We start from the raw sequence: 7,577 nt of genomic DNA, 5'->3' as shown, positions 1-7,577 counted from the left end.
GGACATTATGTATAATGAATATATGGCACAAGCTTCCCCCCAGCCTCAAAAAGTACAAAATCCAGCATTGTATAAGGACCTTTTTTTGCTCCTACATTTTTATTCCGAAGTATGGACATTCACAAATTCTATACATTTCCCCCACTTTACTATTGACATACACCAGGAAAAATAGTAGGACAAATTTAAGGACTACTATTCCACAGGACCTGGTAACTTGAGCCTGTCTAATGGCATAAACAAAGTGATGAGTGGATTGAAATTTCTCGAATTCACCATGCAGTTTGTGCAGCACAGAGCAGCTATTCCAGTGCAATTTATGCTTGGCTTCCACCACCTGCTGCTCCTCAGGAAGGGGCTGCAGTCACCACTGCACTAAATCAGCACCTCCAAAGCAGCCATTTGCACCAGTGGGGAAAGACACTCGCAATATTTCTGTGTTGTTAATATTCAGATACAGTGAGCTGCATAAAGAAAGATTGATGCATCAAATAAATTTTGGGCTGATTTGCAAGGAATAAATCATCTCTTATCAGCTGGACCAGTGCCAGCAGACCACAGCAAAGCACAGTATCACCTACCCACGACTCCTCAGCAGCTTTCCATCAACCAACACCTATTTAAACTCTTTTTAAGTTATTCATGGGGGGTTTGATAATTGTCTTTCCTGGGGAAAGAGCAGGTGCCAGATACGGTGTGGTGCTGTCACACTGCTTCTCACCTCTGCTGTTCACTTGGGCTGACCAGTGCTAGATCACAGTGACATATGGACCATGCCTGACATTTATCTCCTGGAAATCAATAGGGATGGTATTAAGAACCAATCCAGAACAGCATAATAATGAGCACAGCACCTCAGGAGATGGAAAGAATAAAAGGAAAAAAAGTGGAGGTCACAGCTGGGTGTCAGAGCTGGGCCACCCAGAGGCCAAGCATCCCAAAGGAGCCCAGGAGTGAAAATTTACAAGCGGACTTCAAACACCATGGAGTAAGCAGTGGAACTGTGAGATGGGAATTTCAACAGAAACCTGTCAGGGCCCTATTTCTTTTCAGCTGTTAATGCTTCAAGGTGTGGAAATAATAGAGAAATTTTATGTCATATTGTTTAAATATAAAATCTGGATTGTTCATACCAATTCGTAAAATTACAGAGCAGAAGAAAGCAATATTTGGTTTAAGATTGAACAGCTAGAAGGAAAAAAAAACCCTACATTTTATTGTATTGATTTTGCTCATTGAGATCATCAAGATCCTTTAGCTTTTTCTAAGAAATAAAGGAAATAAAACCACTACTTGCAGCTGAGTACTAGAGTTTGGAAAGGACAAGTTTTGCTTTTGTTCTGTCAGTATATTTCTGAAAAGCTCTAAGAGAGCATGCCTGCAGGTGAGGATTTTGCAAGCAAACAAAATAAATATTTCCAAGTGCCTTTCAGAAGCTGACCTGGGAATCCTAATGGGAAGAACATAACCAAGGTATAAAGTTATCCCCCATATAAATAGCTCTGAAATATTCTCCACTATCAATTTGGAAAAAGAAATCCTAACAGTGTATTCAACAGCAACATGAGATTTCCTGTGGAAGGCATTACTCTCCTATTCGTCATCCAGCATTCAGAAGAAACCTCTTTGGGTTTTGCTTTATATGAAGACTAGGAAAGCACTTGTCATACTAGCACAGCGTGGAAAACACAAATGGATATCAGATTGTTCCTTTAATGCAAAGGATGAGCAGATAGTCATGCAATATTTATCACTGAAGGGCAGAGGAAGCAATCAATAATGGTTTCCCATGTGGGCCATTTTTCTCATCACTTTATAGAACAAATCCAGGTCTCTGAATATGAGAAGCAAGGAAAAAACTCACCCCTGCAGTCAAGGCCATTGTTAAGACTCATCTGCTCCTACTGCCCTGATTTGCAGTCTGAACTCTTGCACTGGTTTCTGTTTTGCCCAGCAGATATCAATTACCCTGAAGCAGAGCCATGTACAGGCTTCTGAATTTCATTGGTAAAAGCCTTATGTAGAAAAAGATATCAATGCTCAATGGCTTAGCTAAAAAAAGAGAAAACCAAACCTGAACAACAAAAAAACCCCCACCTAAATCTTGACTTGCAAGTTGGGAATAGTCAGTCTTTCTCAGGTGAGACATTAATTTTCTTACCTCTTACTTCTTATTCTTTCCCTATTTCTCTTTGTCCTCAAATCCAGGTAGATTCATTCCAGGTGCCAACAAAATTCACCAGCTTCAGCTAATTACTCTAAATATAAAACAGGGGGAAGGAAGATCCAGTAAAGGAGATGAAAACACCTAAACAGGAACAATAAGAAGTAATTATCCTGCGTATTTATTTAATAATGGAGACCCTTTAAGAACTGGAATTGATTTGTATGGGTTTCATAGCAAAAAAAAAATCTAATAAAGAAATTATCACACAATTTGAACTTAAGTCTTAATTATAAGTCATTAAGAAAAATGGTTGTCCTGGAGCAGTTCATTATTTGACAGCTACAGGAAAGAAAAGAGAAATCCAGGCTGCCTGCAGTTCAACAAACAGTTGCTCTCACCCTCAGAATGTGTCTCAAACCAGACCCCCGGGTTTCAGAGTTGAGCAAAATCTCTAGCTTTTCTTAACTCATGAAAAATATCATTTGGCAAAAATATCTTGTTTGCTGTATACTGCTGTTTTGAGGATTGCAAAAATAAAGGTATTTTCTTGAAGTGTCAATTTAATTAATTTCACAGTTCTTCTCATACCTTCCCATATTGCCAGCAGCCTTTGTATTTGAGCAAACACTGAACTGCTAGAATGGAAAAACTGTTATTTTTTCTAGTTTTTAAAGAAGCAAGCAAGTAAACTTCCATTTTAAACGCTTAAAAGAAAGACTGGCATTATTTTTCCCTCACATGCATGAGCCTAATCTAGTTTGATCACAGCTTTAGAAATCTTCAGGTTTGAACAATACATCTTACATCTTGACTCAAAAAGGATGTTCTCGTCAGCACTTTGTTTTGTTTGCAAGGTCAAGGTGAGGACAAAGCCTGTTTCCCTGAACCTGCTTTCCTTTCCTGTGATTAAAAGCAACACTGCACAGCAAGAAAGTGGAGTGGAAAAGAGCAGATCATTACACAGCCCTTTCAGGAGGCAGGCAATGACCAGCAGTCACCCCCTCCAAAGTGACCACCCTGAGCTTTGATTCTGCTGCTCCAGAGCCCACGGCACTCAAACCCCACCCAGTCACTCCTGAGCAAACCTTTTTGCTCCTTACTGCACCTCCAACACACCACTGAAAAAAGCCAGCCTGTGATCTTGTTACAACTGGAATTGTCTTTAGCACAGTAAGCTGAAGTCATTATTTATTTATTCCCTGGCAGAGTAGGTGGATAATTAGCACATAATTTGAGGTTTCCTAGGCATGACAGCCTGCTCTGATAGCTGCCCCTAGTCCTGATTAAATCTCTGCCTTGCATCTCCCAGCAGCACCTCATAGGAGACAATTCCAGGCTCTGTCAGTATCAGGTTGCTGTATCGAAGTTTGAAACCATCATGAATGTTTGGGGAGAGAGAAAATTTTATTTTATTTTATTGTATTGTATTGTATTGTACTGTACTGTATTGTATTGTATTGTATGAAGATTTCTGTGACTAAAGGTTGCTTGGCATCCGAAGAACCTGTAAGAACATGGATCTGACTGCAGGGGAACCAAAGGGATATTATACCTGAGACCTTAAAATAGCATTGGGAACAGAGACATGCACAGGCTTCAGAAAGGACATCAAATTTATCTGAGTGCTAGAAAAATGAATTCAGTGCACGTAGTGTATTAAGAATGCTCTAGCCCACACCCCATGGAGAATACACAGGAGTTGTTTAGATGAACCTGTGTCAAGATTTTGTGCCTCCTGCACTGCGGTGCCTGGCTTCCCAAGTGTCCTGGATGGAGCAGAGGCTCTGTGGTGCCAGGGATGGGCAGGATGGGCAGGATCCTCCTGCAGTTTTCCCAGTGAGCAGCTCAGGGCATCCCTGAGCCTCCCCATGGACAGACACCACAGGGTGTTGGCCACAGCCAACACTGATTAATGCTGACCCTTTTGGGGTGTCCGTGCGGCTCTTCCTCCAGCCCCTCAGGAGAAGACCCGTGTCCCTCTGAGGGATCCCTCTGAGGTGGCTGGGAGCTCCTCATCTCCTGGCCCTCCTCCAAAAGTGTCCCGGTGGGATCTGTTCAGGTCTCCATCCCCACAGGAAACAGCTGACAGGGAGGACAGCTGCAGCACACCATGCTCCCCCTCACAGGGACACAGGGATACAGGGACACAGGGACAGAGGGACAGAGGGACAGAGGGACAGAGGGACACAGGGACACAGGGACACAGGGACAAAGGGACACAGGGACACAGGGACACAGGGACACAGGGACAAAGGGACACAGGGACACAGGGACACAGTGACACAGGGACACAGGGATACAGGGACACAAGGACACAGGGACACAGGGACACAGGGACACAGGGACACAGGGACACAGTGACACAGGGGCAGAGGGACACAGGGATACAGGGATACAGGGACACAGGGACAGAGGGACACAGGGACATAGGGGCACAGTGACACAAGGACACAGTGACACAGGGACACAGGGACACAGTGACACAGGGATACAGTGACACAGGGACACAGGGACACAGGGATACAGGGACACAAGGACACAGGGATACAGCTACACAAGGACACAGTGATACAGGGACAGAGGGACACAAGGGCACAGGGACACAGGGACACAGGGACACAGGGACACAGTGACACAGGGACACAAGGACACAGGGATACAGCTACACAAGGACACAGTGATACAGGGACAGAGGGACACAGGGGCACAGGGACACAAGGACACAGAGACACAGAGACACAGGGACACAGTGATACAGTGACACAGGGACACAGGGACAGCTGCTGTGTCCAGCTAAGGGCTGCTCCCAGGCAGGACCAGGCCGCTCCAGAGGGAGGAGAAGGCCTCGGGGCCGACGCTCGAGGCCTGCCCCTGAGGCCTGTGCCCTGGGGTCCCAGCCGTGCCCAGGCCCTGGGGAACAGCCCTGTGTCCCCGCCTGTCCCCGCCTGTCCCCGGGCAGTGTCCCCGCCTGTCCCCGGGCAGTGTCCCGGCAGCTGTACCTGCGGGTGACGAGGTGACACGTTTGCAGGCGGTGGCAGTGCCGGTTGCTGCCCGGGTTTGTTCTCTCGTGAGGCCGGCAGCTCCCTGCGAGTGCCGGGCGCGGTCACGGCTCCCCGCGGGCGGCTCTGCTGTCCCCTTCACCCCGAGTCACCAAACGCCACTTCGCTGGGCGGCCTCGGGCAACGAATTAAAACAGTGGGATAAAATGGACCAGCAGCTCATATGCAAGCAGTGGGGCTTCTGTGCAGGTATTTATTGGAGGCTATTCTGCTCCCATAAAATACCTGAGTCCTTACTGATTTTTTTTTCTCCACACTGCTGCTCAGTTCTCATTTTCTTACCGATGGTGTTCTGCCTGAGAGCACAGGAATAAATGCTGGCAGAGCCCAGCCCAGGGGCTGCCTTGGTCCCCAAATTTCTGTAGCTCACCAAGTCAAAATTGCAGCCCCATGAACCCTTCTGAGTGCCAGGTGATGAGCATCCAAAGGGAGAAAGAATCTGACCCGTTTCATGCTCAAAACGAGGAAGAAAGGCAGTGTCCAGCCACTGCTCATGCCATTAGGCTCCAGGGAAGATTATGACTATTTTTTTTTTTTAATTCAAAATGTCTTCAGAGTGTATTTGCACATGTCCAGAAGTGGTCGTGGAAGGTAGTTGTGTTATTGTGTGGGAGTTGAGATCCCATGTGGATATAGATTTGATAAAGGCAACCCTGACAAAGACTGGCTTCTGGTGGCCAGTCCAACACATCAATCCATAGATTTGGAATAGATGTCACCCCAAACTCCCATCCCAAAATACTACCTCTCAACATCTTAATAAACACACCTTTTTCCTTTCCTTGGACTGACCCCTTATTACATTTCAGGGGCTAGCTTGCAGAGAACAGGTTCATTTGCTAATACATGAATCATTATTGCTTTGAGCCTCTGAGCTAGCATTTTTTATGAGCATATTTCAAAATGTATTTGATTGCTGTTAGAAATCATTTCAGTTCACGCTCGACAACCAGGCCAACCCAAGCCAATATGCTCTGCCTGGCACTGTGGAAGGATGTTGTGAGAATTTAATTACTAACTGCAAGTTACTGTGCATATGGCGAATTTTAAATGTAGTGGGGTTTGTTTTGGGGTTTTTTTTTGCCTCCAAGATAAAACCACCCAGTTGTTTAACTCCAGCTTATTAAGATTTCTATCTAGTATTTCTGATAAAATTGTTTCAGTTTGTACACCCTACAGAGAACAGCATGCTGCCTTTTCATATCCATGAGCTGCTTGCAGGCCATAAATGTCATCCAAGCCAAAGTGAGTCCTCTTTGCCCTTCTGTAAGCCTGAGCTGAATGTTAGAGATTAGATTTACTTCATTGCCTTCATGTAAGAAAGCTTTTGGAAAAACATTTGTTTTATGAGATAAGGTACAACAAAACATCACTAGAACAGAACTTCTTAGTTCTGGCAGCAAGAGATTCACCTTGGGGAATGAAGAGAGGGAGGGATGATGGAGGTGTACACTGTAAAAACACATTTAAAATAGTTTTTACTTGTCATCTCCTTTTACACTATTATGATGGTGTTGATGCTCTTCTAATGTTGGCCTCTGTGTGCCATAAGAGCTCTGTGATATATGTCACACTGATATTTACACACCAAGTAAGTTAGAACCTTATCTTGAATCAGAATTTATCAGCACATTAACAAGAGGAGGAGAAGCAGTTTTTAGAGTGTTATTTATTTTAGAGTGTTTAGACTATTAATATAGAGATGAGATGTAGATATGGCACATTAAACCCACAGGTTTTCAGGAAGTCCTCAGTCCTGGCACAGGCTAACTGATTAGGAGCCTCATTTATCTAAGCAGCCAGCATTTTGCTACTTAAGCTGAATCTTCAGAGGGTGTGTTGAAGAACAGTTCTGTGGGACATGATGCTGTGTGTATTTGCCTCAGACTAAATTTATCACCCATGCATTTATCAATGCATTTCAAAGGAAAGGGAAGAAAAGACAACCTAAAGGTCCACTGTTTTGACTTGTGCTCAGGCAAAGAACTTGAAAATTTACTTCAAAAACCATTAGAATTGTAAGGTCTTGAATAGGTTTAATAGTTATACAGAGTCATAAAGAGGGAGAAAAGTCTTGTGTGACCCTGCCTGATGGGTGGCAAAAAGGGTCTGATTCAGACTTAAGAAAGATGATTTGGCTCCAGGATCAAAACATGAAGCGGGCCCCTAAGAGATGGAAAGTGCCATGAATTTTTTTTCCAATCAGGCTGAACACAACATAAATCCCTCACTGCCCCTCAGGAGCCCACTGGAGTTTTGAATTTAATTTCTTTTCAGAAAAAGAAGGTACAATGCAATATCCTGGGCCTCAGTATTATGATAGCTTGAGATTGTGAGGAAAAAACACAGCT

Source organism: Sylvia atricapilla, chromosome 17 (assembly GCF_009819655.1).
Source record: "Sylvia atricapilla isolate bSylAtr1 chromosome 17, bSylAtr1.pri, whole genome shotgun sequence".
In the NCBI taxonomy this organism is placed as follows: domain Eukaryota; kingdom Metazoa; phylum Chordata; class Aves; order Passeriformes; family Sylviidae; genus Sylvia; species Sylvia atricapilla.
This window is presented reverse-complemented; position numbering follows the sequence as displayed.